Source organism: Triturus cristatus, chromosome 1_1 (genome assembly GCF_964204655.1).
Source record: "Triturus cristatus chromosome 1_1, aTriCri1.1, whole genome shotgun sequence".
Lineage (NCBI taxonomy): Eukaryota > Metazoa > Chordata > Amphibia > Caudata > Salamandridae > Triturus > Triturus cristatus.
Window position 1 is genome coordinate 273,275,528 of NC_140579.1, and position 20,459 is coordinate 273,295,986.

Genomic DNA, 20,459 nt, shown 5'->3' on the forward strand with positions numbered 1-20,459 from the left:
GTTTAGAAACCATGAAAATGTATTAAATAATTTAAGGGCAGTACAAAATGAAAAAATAATATTCAAAATGCATGGTAAATCAATACGGGGAATTAGCATAAGGCTTTGTCAGATACAGAGAGAATAGTCTGACGTGAAGTCAAATCTCAGAGCAAAGTCCTAAGTAAGAGTCATGCTGACAAGGGTCCGCTCTCTAAGTTGGGCAAACCAGACTCATGGATCACTGCCAAAAAGCATCCCTTTTATACCAATATAAACATTGAAAATTATATTGTCAAAATAAAGTGATCACATCATTATAAAGATGGACAAATCGGAATACAAATGTAATGCATCAACATATAACACCATCCCAACACCATGACCAAAATTAATATTATTACAACCCCTTTTGACCTATTATCATTGGGTGTCAGTACAAATCTAGTTACCCTCAAAAAATGACAGTCTCACAAGAATAGGTCTACAGTAGAACCGGCAGAAAGTTGAGATAGGATTCCTCCTTAGTGCTTCCACAACAGAATGTCAAAACACAGTATTTCATAAGTTAACCTTTTGTTTCGTGCAATGTGAGGAGAAATAAAAACTGACATCATGGCTGTTAGGATTCAAAAATGGAGAAAAGCCCTGGTTCGGACCCATTAAAGAAAAGCACAGAAAAATAAAATTTCTGCAATGTATAGTGTTTTCATTTTAGTGCAAGAATGTGCATTACGCTAGGCACAAATTGTTATTAAATCAGAATCATCTTTCTTGCTACTCATTGTGAAACATTGTGAATGCACGGACCGAGGAGTTATACTAATTCTGCCTTTCCTATAAGGGGGTGGGGGTGTATAGTTTTGTGATCCCAAAGAGAGAAACCCCTTTGGAGGGGAACACGAGGGTCAAGGGAAAGGCGTATTGGCAACTTCAGCAGCATATCTGTCTTACATTAATGTGCTGTTCACACCTGCACTGTGAATACTACATTCACTGTAATAGGGTGCACTGTTCTGTGCCCGGTGCACCCCATTAAGGGTGGGCTGTGGTGATACAAGAGAAGATGACCCAGAACGGTAATACGGGGCCAGAAGTTGAGGTCCTATCGGGGCGTGTACTTTTCTCAGCCAACATTTTGGTCATGACTATGGACGGTGTATTTGGAATAATTTTGAAGAATGAATCCGTGGTTGATGGAATTTAGTTGGGTTTATGGGTGTCATGTTGGATTGTAATCACCTGGAGTTGCTGAGATGTGTTTGTGGTATGTACTTTGCAACTCAAGTGTTCCCCGTGTGTTTGTTCGGTTGGTGCAAATCTGCAGATCCTTTGGTTAATGTTTGACAAAGTTCGACTTCAAACACTCTTTATGGCTTCAGACTATCTATGGAAAACTAGGCTCTTAGGGACATATTTACTAGAAAATATCAGAGCACGGAGCTGTGCTAAATATGGCAGCACCCCGCTCTGACATATTCAAAACGCAGGAATGAGCTGTATTTCCTCAATACAGCGCACCCCTGTGTTATCCCTAGTGCTGGAGCTAAAATGAGCTGCCTGCACCAACATAGTAATATTTGCACGATAGTGCAAGGATGCCTACATTGCAGGGAATGATTGTTTATGTGCAGGAAGGTACCCCTTCCTGCATATAAACATCCAGCATGGCTATTTGTTACTTCCATGCGTGGTGCATTCTGCAGCACACATAGAAGTAGCAAATTGTCATTATTAAATGATTTTTTATGTGCAGGAAGGGACACCTTCCTGCACACAGACAATCATTAATGGCTTTTGCTCTTTCTATGTGTGCTGCAGAATAAAATCATTTCTCCTTGTGCACCATTCTAACATCTGCTTTTATATGGTGTTGTGGGGGAACGCCCACAGCAACACCCATTGCACGCCCCTTGGCTAAAGAGGACTGCAGCAGAAAGGGGCATATTTACAAGTTGGCGTTAAGCCAAGCCAAGTGGCTTAGCGCCTCCTTTTAAATATTGAAAATGGCGCTATGCCACCAGAGCGTCAAAAAATGTGCTGCTGCTTTGGCGATAGGGGCTTGTAAATATGCCCCCTTGTCTCTAAGAAAGAATGTGCCCGTGCAGGACAGAATAACTAAACATTAGGTTGCATTTGTTATTTATATATATCTTTTCCATTCCCATGGCCAGGACATACTACTTTGCATAGATTTCAAGTCATGACAACGTACACATAGTTCAGGGGTATTTTCTAATTATATTTGTGTATCCCACTTCTATTTCTAGAAGAATATTAAACAAAATCCTGGCTCGCTTTTAAATGTGGTTTGTAAATATCTTTTGTAGGCATTTAAATATTGCCAGAGCTAGAGTATATGTGCAAGGGTTCTTCAGCATGTTAACAAAATGTAAACAATTCTCCCCAAACTTCTCCTATGTGTTTTTATTGTTCAAGACATGCTGAATCTTCGAACTGCGGTTTTAACCATTCTCTTTGATGTCCATGTTTTTGCAGCTGGCAGTTCCCTTTGAGATGGTCCAGTATGACGCTGAAAAGGAAGAGTCTGCCCGGGATAACAATGGACATTGCATCAAACTACCTAGAGGTAATGCTGCAACTCTTTGGATAACATGTTAAAGACCTAGACTAATTCCCGCTTGTGGTGAGCAGGTGTCAAAGGGAAATGGGGAACATTATATCTGTAAGTTTTGGACATTCCTATGGAGGAAGGAAGAGTCTAGGTCAAAATCTGGGAAGAGCCCTCCACACCTCGAGTCTGAATTCTCACATTGACACTGACTCGTTCACCAATCACAAACTGGGAGAAGTGTGCAGGTTGTAATGGGCTGTGGGGATTGTGACCATACAAATGAAGAGTGACAATAGTACCTTGAGGATTTAACTTCTCCACCCATTTGCACTGTGGTGTCTCATCTCCTCTTGACCTCATGCTCATGAAAACAAGTCGGTTCAATGATGTTGGAACACAAAATTAAACACTCACTAGCAGATGCTTGCAAAGGTATTGTATTAAATAAATTGAAGCTTTCATGGATATTTGCAAGTAATTACAGGCTGTCAAAGCAAGATATAAAAAATTGCAGTGACAAGAAGTATGGTGACATTTGGTGCTCAGTGATAGTGGTGCAGTGCATGTAAGACTGCTGAGAAGCGTGCAGGAGCAGGAATTGATTTGTGACTGATCCACTTTCAAGTACCTCTTCTTACCACCACTATTGATTTATCGTATTTGGGCCACTTACTTCAACAATATAGATCACAGGACCACTCCAAACGCAAAATACTGAATAACTCGAGCTTTCCTGACATTTGCAGATCCACTTCATTCTGAGAGGGACGTCTAAGGAAGCCCACCCCCATGCTGGGCTGTCATCACCTTTAAGTCCTGAAGAAGACCCTCTATGACAATTTAACTAAGCCTTGTCCAGGTCGAAACGTCGACGATAATACCTGGTTTAGTCTCAACAAATCTCCTGGTCCAAATCACTAAGCAAATGTGCTAGCCACAGGAGATATTGTTTTCCCTGTTTTCCTGACCAATTCCTAATTTCTTCATTTTTACTTTGTATATATGCACTGCACCACTAACACTGAGCACCAAATGTCACCATACTTCTTGTAACTGCAATTTTTTGTATCTCACTTTGACAGCCTTGTAAATATCCATGAGAGCTTCTATGTATTTAATACAATACCTTTCCAAGCATCCACTAGTGAGTGCTGCTTAATTTTGTGTTCCAACTTCATTGAAACTACATGCTAATTTTCTATTGAAATAATTGCTACATTTATGCTATGTATTAAGCAACCATTTCCTGATTAATTCTGCATGTACGTAATTTTCCTTATCCCGACGGAACCATTGTAGTTTTTCTTACCCATACCCAGGTCCCGAGGGACACAGGGTCACCCCATTGTGGTTATACTTCATGAAAACAAGTTGTCCTCCTATTCTTGTTCTCTAAAGGATTGGAGCAGAATGTAGGATGTGTGTTTGTGTACACCTAGCACTGTAGATTGCTGTGGCTCTGTGACGTTTAATACTCTAAAAGCATTCTTGCAGTTTCTTGTCCATGCTCACAGCAGGCAGCTATTCTGTTGTCGACAGCGCTCATGGGAGCAAGTAGGAACGGTTGGTCTCTCGCTGCAGAATCAACCCGCCATCATCCCCCAGCCCAATCCCATTGCTGTCTAAATATTAGGGGTCTGTCTGTTTACAAACAGTTTTATTGGGCTGCTATATTGATTTCTTTCTTGCACATTCTGCTTTTTCTATGAAACACATGGTTGCATAGTTGGCCGCAGGTGCTCGGGGGGAAGGGGGCAGCATTGCTTGGATCGGTTTCAAACATCAGCAGCCCAATGGTGGGGGAGGTTTCCCTAGCAAGAGACTCCTGCAACATGCAGGGAATGATTAGAAGACATATGCATCCATGTTTTGGCATATGGCAGGTGGGGTGAGAAAATTAGTCAGATTAAGGTGCGGTTGTTCAGGGCAGGATGGGATGGCTAAGGGTGGAATTTATTCAACAATGAGTAGACTTCAGTGCATGTGCTGAAATGTATCAGGCCTAAATTCCTCCACTAAATGTAATTTGGTACGGAAGGAATTTAAATATATAGCCCACATATAGTTGCACAAACACACTTGTCATACAAAAACCACATTTAACTAAACAACTGGGTTACATATTGGTTACACACATGTTACAAACTGCTTTGATATGAGGGGTTGCTATAATGGTGGTTTAGAGTCTGGAACATAAGACTCTGAGGGTCACATCTGATGTTCGGGTCAGACGTGCAATTTTTCAACTTAAGGTGTATGGCCAGAAATATATAATTTGTGAGGTTTACGGACCGAATGTGGATGACCCGGAGATGTAGAACACGTTTTGTCTGGAATGATTAGATTGGTCCAGTGAAATGCTGATAATGAGAGATTTTAATTGAGTTATGGATTATGCTCTGGATTCTACTAATCATCTTGCTTCTCCGTGAATGGTAAAGACAAGGACTTCCATTTCGGAGCATATTTAGTTACATGGGCTTACGTATGCCTGGAGGGTGCTGTACTCTACTTCACCAGGGTACAGAAATAATTCATCCCTACACAAATACAATTACTGAATAGACATGATTTTCATTAAATTGGGAATTCTTTGAGAAGTTGAAATGAAAGTATGCCTTAGGGTTTCATCGGACCACAATCCTTTGATTTTATGTATAAGCTTATAAGCAATGCTGGGCTGACGGCGTCAGTTCTCATTTCCTAGACATCTTTTCACTAACTTGGAATACCGAAAGACAAGTTCTTTCACTGGATTTTGGGAGGACAACTTAGGTACAGTTACACCATTGGTGCAGTGGGATACTCTGAAAGCGAATATGCCTCCTTATCCCGCAGTCTTTTTGTACGCAGGGAATCAGAAAGCGGTCGTTACAACGACCGCATTGTGATTCCGCATACCATTAGTCCGCAAGTCGGAACAACGACTTGCGGAGGGGGGCGCTGGATGTTGGAATAGTATAATTTACTATTCCAACTCCAGTCTGTGCAGACAGTAGGGAAGGTGTAGGATTTTAAATGCAACACCTTCCCCCCCCCCTCCGCAAGTTGTTGTTCCGACTTGCAGAGTAATGGTATGCGGAATCACAACGCAGTCGTTGTAACGACCGCGTTGTGATTCTCTGCGTACAAAAAGTTTTGTTATGAACGTTGTTTACCTCTGAAAGCATATATAAGCATTACGTCACAGTTTATTGACACGCAAAAAAGGGGCATACGAAGCAGTGTCAATCAGCTGATGCAAGTGATTTTACTATTAGAAATATCCCATGCAGCAGCTTTTAGGGTTAAGACCCCTGATGAGCGACTTCTGAATGTTGAGCTTATTAGCAACTGATTTCAATTGGGTCAAAGTTTTAGGGTGAAAATTGCAGCCTTCTACTCCAAAACTAAATCTCTCCAGTATAAATATGGGGACCAGGTCGGCTGCCTACTGGCCCATCAGATACGATCTCGGATAGAGAGGCTAAATGTATGATCCACAGTATTAAAGGCAGTGAAGGCTCGGTCCATACTTTACCTCAAGCCATTGCTGAGCAGTTCTCTTTAATCTATCAGACAACCTCAAGTTCCATGCATGTTGGAAGTAACGATTTATGTTGAAGATAGTAGGTAGCGAAGGTGGAGGAATTCCAGGCAGAGTTGTTGCAGATGGATATCACTACTGAGGAGCTAAAGGTTGCCATTACAGCTCTGCCCTCAAGGAAAGCAGCAGGCAAAGACTCAATTCCTATGGAATATAAAAGACAGTTAAGGATAGTATAATCCCCTCACTCTTTAAGGTAACACAGCATATTTATGAGGCTGGCAAAGTCCCGGACATATGGAATATGAACAATATCGCAATATTTGTGAAGAAGGTCCAGCCACCACAAGAAAGGGGTTAATATAGGCTCATATCCCTCATCAGTGCAGATGCCAAGATCTATGCCAAAGTGGTGACCACACGGCTCGGCCTCTTTGGAGAAGTGTGGCTCAATGGTTAGAGCGGCAGACCCTGATGCAGAGGTCTGGCCCGGGACCAGGGTTCAATTCCCGCCTCGGCGGCTCTTGGATTCAATTCCCCAGACCTGATAATTCTCACCTTGGTGCCTATTCTAATCATGGGTCCCACTGTGCAACTCTGGGCAATAGCTTGCTTAATCTCCACAATGGCCCCCACAGCGCTAGGATGCCTGGCTTCACCTTGGGGGTGCCCAGGAGTGGACATCTCACAGGAAAACCCGGAAGGGTTCCACAGCGGTATGAATACAGCGCTACGAGACCCCTGGGTAGAAGTGCGCTATATAAGTACAAATACATTTACATTTACATTTACCAGTTATAGTCTCCTAGCAGCAGCACAGTTTTATTCCTGACAGAGATAACACCAGTCATATTAACACTCAATTGCTAGTTTCGACATAGCGGAGAGAGCGTCTACAAAGCATGCTATGATTCTATTAGATGGCGAGAAGGTTTTTGATTGAGCAGCCTGGGAATGTCTTTGGAAAATTAGTGCAGGCTCTGTATAATTTGCCCTGTGTGAAGGTATATGCCGGAATATCCTCACCGGCCTTTAAAATCCAGCGGAGTACTAGGCAGGGGTGCCCACTCTTCCCTCTTCTATTTGCACTATATATAGAAGCTTTTTTGCAATCAGGGTATGCGCAGATGCTGACTATGTAGCATTATGTTTTATGGAACCACAAACTCCTATGAACTGCATAGTAGAGGAGGGCAAAACATTTGGGTCGGTATCTGGTTATAAATTGAATATCGCTAAGACTCAGATGCTGTTGAATAAGCAGGCTACCCGAATAACAGGGATATTTCTAAGCACTCTCAACACTGTAAATAACAAGTGTTACTTTCATGCTATTTAATGGTACTTGTTAGCCTTGTAATCCTTAGTGTGATCTTCCCCCAAACATTTTCCCTTCACCACTCCTGTTTTCTGAATTTCATTTTTGTTGGTATTATGACTGTGCACTTTGCGACTGATCGCCATCCTCATCCAAACTTTTTAAGAACCCGGTTATGGTGTCACCAAAAACATCAGTGAGAAGGTTATCCTTATCAACACAATCCCACCTCATCAGCACACTCTAATTTTTTTGTAGACACCAATGGCAGTAGGGTCTTTCATGTCTTCAACTTAGTGGAGGAAAAGGCTAAAGTAATTGACAGAAAATTCTGGTTACTTAAAACATTGTCTAAGACTATAAAGTCCTTTAACCAGCCCTGAAGATCGAAAAAAAAACAAAATTAAATTGATTATACTGGAGTGCCCTCTACCAGTAAAGGTTGGGATAAGCTCTGGCATATATGAAACACAATCAAATGGGAAATGCAAACAAAGCTTTAATGAGAGCAAATTAAGAGCATCTCCATAAGGACTGGGACGAAAATGTGTAAGAGCGTCACCCTTAGGGCCTACTAAACCACAAGACACTGTGGTTGATTAGTGACAATGACGACCTTCCATGCAAAAGATAGAAGGCCACTGTGATTATTAATAAAGGACTCAGGTTCCCCACATAAGGAATTAATAATATCAGTGTTATTCTGATTAAAATTGTTATTATAGAAATGTATTAATAAAATCTTTCTTGAGCAATAGTATACCAAAATAAATAAAAAATGGGAACACATAATATTAGACCAGACTAACTCTAACTGGAAATGAAAGAGATGCTAAAGTGATCAAACCAGTGGCGCAGCTAGGCACTTTGCCGCCCATGGCGGTCTCTGCCTTTGCCGCACTGCGGCAAACTCATGTAAGATTGTGGGGGGGTGTCAGCCACCGCCACCCCCAAAACCCAGGCAGCCCGGGGCGGACTGCACCCCCCAACCTCCCTTGCTATATGTGGTATTCTGCTTTTATGTCTCTCCTTTCTGTGCCTTGTATTGCGCAATCTCCTTTTCTGAGGTTGCTATGTTGTGTTCTATTGTGGAACTCTCCCCCATGAGAGAGAATGTTATTATTGGAAAGCTTTTGTGAGTTGGCTTGGACTGTTGGTGTCTGAGGTCCCTTGCATGAGATGTTCAATAAACTTATGCTGTTTCTTCAACTACTTTTAGTCTCCTGCCTGCTATTTATCCTGAGAACACCTCATTTTGCCACTTGATCAAAACTCCTTTTGACCTGCCCAATCTTGCAGGAGTTGCAGGACTAAAATAATAAATATTGTTATTTAAATAATAACTATGTTCTTGATAGCAAAGGAAATTATAACCTTTAATAAAAGTCAGAAATTCTGAGTTAGATAGCTTGGACGCCAACCCTGCAATATTCCAGGCAGTAAGTGTGCAGGATGAACTTGCTTTGTGAGATGTCGCTATATTAGTAGTATGACTCCTGTTCTGTGTGATAAGCTCTAGTAGTTTGGGAGTGGGCTGTGGAAATATTAGACAGACTATCCCTCTCTATGGTACTAATAATGCCTGTTTAACGAACGTTGTTTCTCTGTCAATCTAGGGAGTCAGGTTAAGGTAAAACAGTAAATTTGGCAGAAACCGGGATGGGAAATATTGTGGTGAAAGGCAACTCTCTACCTAGATTCATTTGGGAAGTGGTAATCAATGAATAGACATTTGGTCTATAAAAATATCATAAACGTAGTCTTAATCTTGCTGTTTATATTTGATGAATGTTTAAGCCTGAAGATGTTACAGACAACAAATTCATTTTTAAATCTGATGACAACACAGTCACCATTATCCGGTTTAGGCATGTTCTTCACCCCTGCAATTCTCTGCACCATATTTATCAAGTCAAATAGCTGACCATTATCCACTCAACCTTCCATTAAGCCAGTAAACCATCTTATTAACAAGTTGATCAAAGCTCTTAATTTTCCCGACCTACGAGGATTCACCCTAATGAGTACTAAGATATAGGTGTGGCTTCTAGTGGTAAATGAAAAATGGGGGGTTCTCTGCTATAGCTGCTTGACAGCTAATAGAAACATGAACAGAGCTATCGCTGCTCTTAATTTTAGTTGGCAAACAACGTTCTGAAAAAAAACATTGAAGAGTGAGGATTAAACGGGGCTTGAGGTTGCTTTGAGGCACAGATATCAATGTCAGTAAGCACCCATTCCCTTGGAGTTGAAGTGGAAGTGTCTTTTAGGACACAGGTTCCTAAGTTGGAAAAAGGATGGTTTTAAGCCCTCAATGAGGCCTTCCAGAGAACTCAGCCAGTTAGAAATTGAGTCCATTAAATTAGTAACCCGGTTTTCCAGCGAATCCAGCCTGATGCGTAAATCATTACTTGATTTAACCCCTTCTTTTTCAGCAGCCTTGTCTGAGATTTAGGGACAGATTTACCCATGCCATGCTATGAACGTTTCAACTCTTTTCTACTTTTTAGCCAGTGGAGGAAAACAGGAAGAATCAATACTAGGTTTATTGCCAGCATCGACTTTAGAGTCCAGGATTACGTTTAAATAATAGATGCAAGTATTAGTCCATCTCTTTCAGTTCACCGAAAGCAATGAGCACTATCCATTATCAGTCCCCAGCCCCAACCGCATTAACAGATCGTTTAACAGTACTCGAGCGTTCCTCAACTGAGCCACTTTACTGATCAGTAGCCCCCATAGCGTTCATAGCATAACTTAATATACAGTTGGTAATGGGGATGCTCCTTCTGTTAGACACTGATTTTATTTTTGCCATTGTGGTACGTTTCCGAGCACAAGACCTTAATACCTAGAGGGGTGGACCAACCCAGCCTTTTCTGGGCTCTAACTGGTGCAGACGTACCTGTTCTTGGCCCGGTCCACACCCAGGCTGCACCAGGGTGTGCCCCCACGTGTCCCGCACAGTGGTCTCCCAAGTCATGCTTTAAGCATGGTGCCCCACTGCCCCACCTTCTCCACCTAGCAGAGGAGCATCACACAGGTGTTGAGGGATGATGGGCTATGTAGTAGCCCCAGATTCTAAAGGAGCATCCTGAACAGTGGTATCCCAAGGCATGCTTTAAGTCCTGTATCCCGCTGCCCTACCTTCTTATCCTCACAGTGGGCAGCAGACAGACATTGAGGGAATGTGGGTAATATAGAGGTCCCAGAGTTCACAGGAGCTTAGTAATTATTTGCAGTCGAGACTGGGAGGAATGTGTTATGCACAGAGGGTGCAATGCACACACTGCCTTAAATCCAAGGCTATCCATCCGGTAAAAATGAGCAGCTCTAGCCCCCCTGCGTCTCACAGCAAAATTAAACAGAAGTCGTAGCCACACATCGATAGACAGAACAACATATTTCAGTGACCCGTATGCCCACCACAGGGTGTCACCATACTGGCGCAGTGGATAGTGGTCCTTTGCAAGATTCGAGCCCCTTGGTCATGGTCAACTAGTCCATTGGCAGCCTCAAACCATCAGGGGTACTGGGCTCGTCCTTTACAGATGCCTTGTCTTAAACCCATGGGAAGCAGCTCACAAATGTGAACTGGGGAGAAGGTGCCATTCCTGATTGGTTGTGTGTAGCTATTAGAAATCTTCATAACATTCCCTCTAGGTCACACAAAAAGAAATGTGTCAGATAGTTTGATTCCCATTACACAAAGGCACACAACAACCTTTTGACTGCCCTAAAAAGTGTTCCTAGGGACCCTGACACTATGCATGGTTGCAGGCAGGAATATAAAATGACTTTAACTAATCAAACGAGATGAGAGTTATACGTGAAGAAGCCAGCCTGCCCCTAACAGTGGCCAGTACACTTAAAGATAATAGAGTTATCAACCTTATTTTCATGACTCTCCTGAATCTGATTTAGATTTTCTAATCCCTCCTGATAAATGAATTATGCACTTTTCAAAGGTCTATTCTGGCCTGTGCCAATTTGTCGAGACTCATAATAGTCCATCGTACCAATTCAATGCTTAAACATTCAGGTTTTTATATAGCATTGGAAGGTGTAGTAGGTGCACTAAATAGGTAACCTGGTGGCAAGGCTCAAGGGCCTTATGGGTTTCCTTTTTAGGGACTGTTGGACTTGGCCCTTTTTGCAGGGTTATCCCCAAACTTTTTGCTTCTTCCTCCTGCTTTTTCCTGGCCAGTGTTTGTTGGCTATAGGACTCTGGACACTTTACCACTTTATTCAGTGCTAAAGTACATATGCTAACAAAACACTGAGATCCAGCATTCCACAGAGTTATTTTATAATCATGCAATATATCAGTCCGTTCAGCAGGTGTGATTTCACAATTATTTCTTTATTATGTTCTTCTTCTCTTTACAAATGTAAAAGACATAAACAGCGTAGCCGACGCGTTTCGTCCCAGCGGACTTCTTCAGGGCCAATTACTCAAGTGTAAAGAAGGTTTCAACTTGTTCCCCTCCAACTTCAAGAAATATAGCTATGCCTGCCGGGACCTCTAGATGGAGGGAATCTGCTCCTACATACGGGAAATGTACTTGACTTGGACTACTAGAGGGAGGCATAGCTATATTTCTTGAAGTTGGAGGGGAACAAGTTGAAACCTTCTTTACACTTGAGTAATTGGCCCTGAAGAAGTCCGCAGGGACGAAACGCGTCGGCTACGCTGTTTATGTCTTTTACATTTGTAAAGAGAAGAAGAACATAATAAAGAAATAATTGTGAAATCACACCTGCTGAACGGACTGATATATTGCATGATTATAAAATAACTCTGTGGAGTGCTGGATCTCAGTGTTTTGTTGACATATTGTGGGATCTCTTGATCCTAAGGGGGTTTAGGGGAATTTAACCTCATGATCCGTGGCACCTGAAGAATATTGATAATTTTGACCTAACTAAATGATTTGGTGCATTCAAGTACCTACCTTATACCCCGCTTCGTTTGTGTATTCTAAAGTACATATGCTCTCTGTGTAAATTTTTTATCATGAATGGTTATCCATGATTAGCATATTTGATTTACTGGTAAGCCCCTAGTAAAGTGCACTGAGTATGCCAGGGCCTGTAAATTAAATGCTACTAGTGGGCCTGGAGCACTGATTGTGCCACCCAGATGGGTATCTCTGAAAAAGTAATTCAGACACTGCCAACTGCCATGTCAACTTTGCAAGTGCACCCAGGCCCTAAACTTCCCTTTTCTTACATTAAAGGCACCCCTATGGTAAGCCCAAGCTATCCCCCTGGCCTGGGTGCAGTGTATTTGAAAGGTAGGACTTGTACTGATATGTGTGACATGTCCTGATTGTGAAATACTGCCAATTTCGTTTTTCACTATTGAAAGGCTATCTTACCCCATAGGACAGAATCGGAGTTTATTTATAACATCCTTTAAATATAACTTCCCATTGGAACAAGATAGAGAAATAAAGTTTAGGCTATCTGAACTCAGAATTTAATATCACATCTTTTAGTAAAGATGGTTTTTAAATTCTGTGTTTGAAAATGCCACATTTAGAAAATAACAACATATCATGGGGCGCTTGTGTGCACCCCACCTGCCGCACTGCGAAAGTGGAAAAACTTCCCTGTCCATTTCTTCCAGCGTTATCCATAGTAATCTTGAGACACCCAAAGTAGTCAATATTTTTTATCTCTTTTCGAATTTCATGAAACACTGCTGAAATGGCATCTTTTCATCTTTCAACTTTATTTAAACATCTTTCAATGTTTACTGAGTGCCCATCGAGGCTTTTTCGCAGCAACATGATTAATAAAAGGTGAAACACAGAGTAGGCTCATCACGTTATATTCCCAATGCATTTCGAGCCTCCTGGGCTCTTCGACAGGGGTTTCTACAAAAATAAAGGACAGTTCAACCAGTTGTACCCTGTTAACCTATGCTATTAAATCACAAACATAAAAACAATCAAACAGCGCTCACCTTGCGCCCAAACCTACTGCCTCCCACTAAACCCAACATACCGTAATTTCCTAAATAATTAACCCAGCTTATAGAACAATGTGCAGTCCCCTCCCTCCTGTTACCAACTCTGCATACCCTCTCTCATTAGACATCGTGAACCAAACAAATTACATTCCCGATCTTCTGTGTTCAGAACCCACTTTACAACAATGAAGTTGCCACCACATTGCTACTCCAAACCCATACATATTTCACGTTCCCCTTTCGTTCAGAATAGTGCTTAAAATACCTTGATGACACCGCAGCTGGTGGCCTGACCTCCTCATCCACCTTCCCCAATATCGTAAAGAATCAGCCTAATCCGTTAGTGTTTAACCTCCTCCTCACCTGTTGCCACCCAATCGTAACTAGAATATTAAGCATGTGACCTGTTCTCATGCGCTGCGTAAGGATATTTAAATACTGCTTTCAAACTACTGACTCCACAATGCACCCTCCGCTACCCGATTCCCAATAGTGATGCGATCAAATCAATAAAACCCCTGTGTTCTGTATGTAATATAACTATGAATAAAAAAATCATAATGATGCCAAAAATATACCATGCTTAATCCCACATTTGCACAAATAAATCCATTTCGTCATGATTACATGTATTAACACCCATCGCGCCTGCATACATTCATTTACAAATCAACAATGCAAAAGCAAAGGTCAACTGTTCATAAATATGCTGAACAATGTTCTCTTATCAAGATGTTCAATAAATCCACTCCAGTCCTTCGCCGTCCCAACAGAGTGTCAATATTCCTTGTTTCAAAGTTCTCTCTTTTAAACTCATCCTCGGGGTGCAATCTGCTATCGGGACGATAATGTTGCATAGCAAAAAAATTATTATTAGAGAATGCACTCCTTCCCTTATGTATGCTCATTCTTCAAAAAACCTGTTTATTGTTATCCATTAATGAGTGCGTGACAGGTGCTGTGTACCGTCCCAAGGCACAGCCTATATAATCAACATATCATGGGGCGCTTGTGTGCACCCCACCTGCCGCACTGCGAAAGTGGGAAAACTTCCCTCCATATGTCCATTTCTTCCAGCCTTATTCATAGTTATCTTGAGACACCCAAAGTTGTCAATATTTTTAATCTCTTTTCGAATTTAATGAAACACTGCTGAGACGGCATCCTTTCACCTTCCAACTTTATTTAGACATCTTTGAATGTTTACTGAGTGCCCATTAGGCTTTTTCGCAGCAACATGATTAATCACTCATCACGTTATATTCCCAATGCATTTCGAGCCTCCTGGGCTCTTCGTCAGGGGTTTCTACAAAAATAAAGGACAGTTCAACCAGTTGTGCCCTGTTAACCTATGCTATTAAGTCACATACGCATTAATGGATAACAATAAACATGTTAAAAGAAGAATGAGCATACATAAGGGAAGGAGTGCATTCTCTAATAATATTTTTTTTGCTATGCAACATTTAGAAAGTAGGCATTTTCTTGTTTAACCATTCTATGTGCCTCTGCCTGTTTGTGTATTGACTGTCTGGTTTTGGAGTGGAAGGGGCTGGGGCTGGGGAGGTGCATTCTCTCAGACAGCCAACGGGGGTGGGGGCATTGATGTGTGTCTTGCCTTTCCTGAATGAGTCAGGGCTGGGTTGAATAGACCTGGGCTGCATTCAGAGTAGGGGCAGGAGTTCTCACTAGCACCTGAATAGGCTCGGTCTGCATTTAGAGTGGTGGGAGGAGATTTCCCTTGCACCTGAATAGGGACTGTCTGCCTTACACAATGCTGTCTCCACCTCCTGCCGGGCAGCTGCACAAGAGAGGACGGAACTGGTTTGGACTGGCCTCAGAGACCCTTGCATGAAGATAACAGAGACATTTCGGGGTATAAGTATAAGACCTAAAAACACCCAAACTTTAGACTAGTTCTGGAATCAAGAGGAACCTTTGCCAAGGAGAAGAGCTGCAGAAACTGAGGAGAAGTACTGCCCCTTTGCTGTGTGTCTGGGGTTGGCCTACCAAGGAAAGTAGAAGGACTTTGATGTGTGCTGTTTCTCCAGCTTGAAGAAGATCTCCAAGGGCTTGAGAAGAGCTTGCCTCCTGTTTTGAAGTCTCAGGGACACAATGACTTCACCCCCAGCTCCCCTAAACTTTCTTGCTGGGAGTTCTGACCTGCCAGGAGGTGCCTGTCTTGGGCCACTGGAGGTTGTTTCTGCTGTTGGGATCTGGAAAAGCAACCCAACTACAAGAAAATCGATGTGTCGCTCTTTTTGTGGCAGTTTTCCAAACGCAGGACCATGGTGCGAGAAGAATCTCCATGAATTGCTGTGCCACTGCCGAAACCGACGCAGCTCTTGTCACCGCTGCAAGTACTGACGCATCTAGGGATCGTGGCTGAAGAAACAAACACAGCGCCGCTCAACGCCGCTGCATCGATCGCCGAAGCATCCTGATTCCCGCTCATCGTACCTGTGCAGCAAGTTTTCCAGATGCATCACCTGCGAATTAGAGTCGCCTCGGAATCGACACATTGCTTTCCCTCTACAGACCAGACCCGACACACTGCTCTCCTGCATGCAGCAGAACTGTTGCATCGCATCCTCCGGGTCTCCGGAAACTACGCATCTCTTTGTTTTTAGGCGCCTCCCATTGCTACAGCTGTTTGGCCTTGTGAAGTTTGTCGCAACAACAGGTACTTTGTGAGAAATCATGCAACCATAGTTTTCTATGGACTCAGTTGCTTAAAACCTTTTTAAAGTGTTTATAATAATACTTGTATGTTGGATTTTTGTCATTTTGGTCTTGTTGAGTTTAGATAAAGATACTTTATTTTTCTAAACTGGTGTGGTGTCCATTTGTGGTGTTCTCACTGTATTACTGTGTGTTTTGAGAACAAATGCTTCATACATTGCCTTTGGGATAAGTCTGTCTGCTCTTGCCAAGCTACCAAGGGGGTGAGCAGGGGTTATCTAAAGTGTGTATCCCCCTTACCCTGACTAAAAGCAAGGGTCCCCATTTGGACAAAGGTACTTACCTCTGCCAGAGACCCCCATTTCTAACAAGGACAATATGGCCATGTGGACTATCCTTTGAACAACATTCTGAAGGCCATTGCAAACCTTCATCCACCGAAAAATTGGTTCTATTCGATTATTGTCCCCATTTTTAAAAAGGGCTGTAAAGCAGACCCTCAGGACCATCATCAGACAGCACTTATTAGTTCGCTATTAAGATAATGAACAGGTTTGTTTTAGAACGTTTAGATGGTTTTGTACATGAGCATAATATTCTTTCTGATCCTCAATCTGTTTTTCGTGCTAGCCTTGGAATGATTGAACAGTGTCTCAACCGTGATCCTCTGATTAATAAATATTCTATGGTCAAGGATGGGGAGTGCATTCAGCTTTTATGGATCTGAGCTGAGCATCTGACTCTGTGAAACGTTCAATATTCTGTAATGGTATGACTGACATGGGGGGAGCATATTGTGCTTCCTTTGGGAACTCCGTTTAGAGGTAACTGCCAGTGTTAGATATGGACCTAATGGAGAGACTGAAGCAGGCATTTAAATTAAATAGAAGTGTACGCCAGGGGTTTGTCCTGGTGCCTTTTTTATTCACTCTATATATAACTGGCCTTTAGAATCATTCGCTTAGCCACAATATTGACTTGGCCTGTGTGGGTGCACGCCCAGAAGTGGCTCTATTTTATGCAGTTGAATAGGTTCTCATTTGCAGAACTCCATCAGTCATCCAGGGGTGGTTGGACCAATTCTATATATTCATGGCAAATTTACATCTGATTAGTATATTCGGTCAAAACACACATTCTGGTATACGGATCACATAGGAAGGAATGTACATCTTTTACTGTCAATAATAAAACGATTTGTACTATGTAATCAGTCCTGTATTTGTTACGTTATGTTATGTTAATAAAACTTATTGAGCGCACGAATACACGGAGGTGTCTTGGCGCTAAGAGAGTGTGTGTTTTATTTGACAATAGCTTTAGGTGAAGTCCATTGGGAGAGGCTAACGCAGCATTTTTTGCTAGTAGTACTAAGGCTATATTTAGTCTTTTTACTACACTTGGCATTAAACCTCTTAGAGAATTGATTATGGTGCATAATTCAAAATGACGGCCAATTGCTATCTATTTTGCTGGCCTGTGGGGCAAGAAAGACACTCACCTGCACAGAGGATTGAGAATGGGTTTGTTATAAGATTGCTGGCTGCGCCTTCGAGTGATGCTCCCATCCGTGTCACTCAGATCTGGGGCTTGATGACATCAGTGACTTCATTAATCTTCAGCCTCTTCTGCTATGGGTGAAAATCATTCAAGTTTCCGTGGCTGTAATATATTCAAAAAGTTGGCAGCATCCTGCAATTGCCCGATGTATTTGATAAATCGGAGTCTCTCACTAGTCGCAGTATAATTTCTTTAAAGGCAACCTTTTTGGCCTATTGTAATGCAGAGAGAACACGCAGTTAGTTTCGGAAATGTGCAGTTTTAAATGATGATACGAGATGTACACCAGAAGGCATTGAACCAGACCTTACATGGGTCTCGAACATGAAACACAGAATTTTACTGACAAGACTGAGGTTGTACACTGGACACTTTTTGGTTCTTATTTGCCCGTGTATGCCTGTGATACTCTTTTCACTCAAAACATTTGAAAGCGTTATTTTTTGCCCATTATAAGACAAGGTAATTATGGGCAGTGTAGGATGGCAATGGGTTTTCTTCAACCTCTTTCCTCACTCTATCTTTATTATGTGCAAGTTATATGCAAAGTGCTATACCACAGAGGGCGCTTTAATTATATTGAGGTAGTAGATTGTTTTTAGATCAGTCTTTTTTTTTTCTTGAATTATCATGAACTGTGATTTTTTTTTTTACTGTTTTACTCTTTTTATCTCTGATGTTGATGAATTCTTCTTGAGCCAGTTTGCATTCTCTTATGAATTTTGTCTTTTTATGTATTGTTTTAATTGTATTGGTTTTTCGCTTTGTTTTATGTTTTATATTTTATGGTCGCTTTTCTTTGACCGAATAAAAATCAAATGTATGTAAGACTATTGTGGAAATTCTATTTTTGCACTGAAACATTACAATCACCTGTCACAAGGTTTAGATCAAGAAGAAGAGCAATAGGGTCACTCAGCTGTTCCACCTGGATATGATGAAGCCACTTCTATAAATTGAGACTGAATATGCGCTAGGTGTCACAGGATTTATTATAGGTAGCTTTAGTGGTGGGACTAGCTGTTGGACCCGGCCTCGTAACATGGCTCTACTGGTCCCCACCCCACCTAACCTGGTGCCGGCGGCCCCAATCCCCCGGCCTCACCAAGCCTTTCCACCAGAACACACGCACTCAACCCGGACACCCTCGTCCATGGCCTCTCTCCTTTCGGCCACCCCGGGCCCGCGTGCCCACTTCATGCACCAAGATGGCCGCCCGGCCCCAGCGCGACCCGGGCCTAGAGGCGCCACTCCGGCTGGAGGACATCACACTTCCAGGGGTTGAGAGAGGGAGGAGCAGTTTCTATCGCACCTCTGAACTCCCCTGGGACGATGGGTTTCGATCGGCCCTCCGGCCTCCCTGAAGGCTGGCTCCACGCCTGCTGGGTGTCTGGGACTCCTCCCGACCCGGCCCTGAAAGGATCAAAAGACAATGGCAGGAAACCCCCGACAAGCGACCCCCAGGTGACAAGACCCCTGCCTGCACAGACTCCGGACATCAAAGAGGGGTCGACCTATAACCAGGGGTGCTCTGGGACTGTCCGGCATATTCGACGCTGGAACAACGAGAGCCTGCTGACGCGGTCGCGGCTCCTGGAACTTAGAACTACCTGAGCCCTGCTGAGTGACTCGCGGCTCCCTGAAGATCGTAAGACCTCCGAACTTGTACCTGAGCCCTGCTGAGTGACTCGCGGCTCCCCGAAGATCGTAAGACCTCCGAACTTGTACTTGAGCCCTGCTGAGTGACTCGCGGCTCCCCGAAGATCGTAAGACCTCCGAACTTGTACCTGAGCCCTGCTGAGAGACTCGCGGCTCCCTGAAGATCGTAAGACCTCCGAACTTGTACCTGAGCCCGCTGAGTGACTCGCGGCTTCCACAGACTCCACTGGTCCCGCCGGACCCCACGACAACCAGCCTACCCCCCAGCTCGAGGATTGTGAGCTGTGCGCCGGGTACATCCTTACCTTGAACTTTTGTGCCAAAGACTGTCCCGCTACCCCCTATCCCTTCCGAGACTCATTGAGCCCGCGCTCTCCTTGTACATATTTGCAGTGCTAACCTATTTGATAAAGATTGGTTCCTGAGAACGCACGGTGTGTTGTTTCTGTGTCGTGGGGTGCCCAAAGTACGATCCTCGAGACGAGACTTCTCCTCCTGAGGAGTCTCCCGCCAGTGCCCGGCTACGATACTTGAGGGTGGGTCTCAGGGTAGTCAGGACTCCCTTCCCGGGCTCCTCTGAGGTCGCCGTCTAACATTGGTGGCAAGCGACGGGATTCGGGCCCATCACCGAGAGATCGTACTGTGAACGACGGACGCGCTACCAACAAAGATGACAGAAGGAAACACCGTGATCCCCGCAGAAATCAACACCAACAGGGTGTTCCAGGTGGAACAACTAGAAGAATACACACACAAAGAACTAAAACAATTCTTCAAAGAACTTAGAATCGCTACCACCAGTCTCAACACCAAGGAAGATTTGCAGAAAGCACTGAAAGCCTGGGTGGATACCGGGGCCTCCCGCCCGGAAAACACGGAGGAGCGCCCCGACGAGGCCGAACCTCCCCAAGGCGAAAGCAGCAACAATCAGGTGCGAAACATCGTACCAGAAGGGGGCCTATCCCCGGAGGAACTCGCGGACAGAGAGAGAAGCCGCAATCACGAACTCGAGTTAGCTAAGCTCAAAATCGAAGGAGAATTAAAGTTAGCAGAGAAAAAGCTAGCAGTAGAGCAAATGCGCGTGCAAGGCGAGCTAGAAGAGAAGAAGCTCCAACGGGAACACGAAGGAAGGAAGCTCCAACTGGAGCACGAACGCAGCTTGAAGGAAATCGAACTCAAGGCC

At 43.3% G+C, this 20,459-nt stretch overlaps 1 pseudogene; it reads left to right on the top strand.

Moving 5' to 3' along the window:
- LOC146870124 (long-chain fatty acid transport protein 2-like) overlaps positions 1-20,459 on the top strand; it is a 782,555-nt pseudogene that overhangs the window by 752,152 nt on the left and 9,944 nt on the right.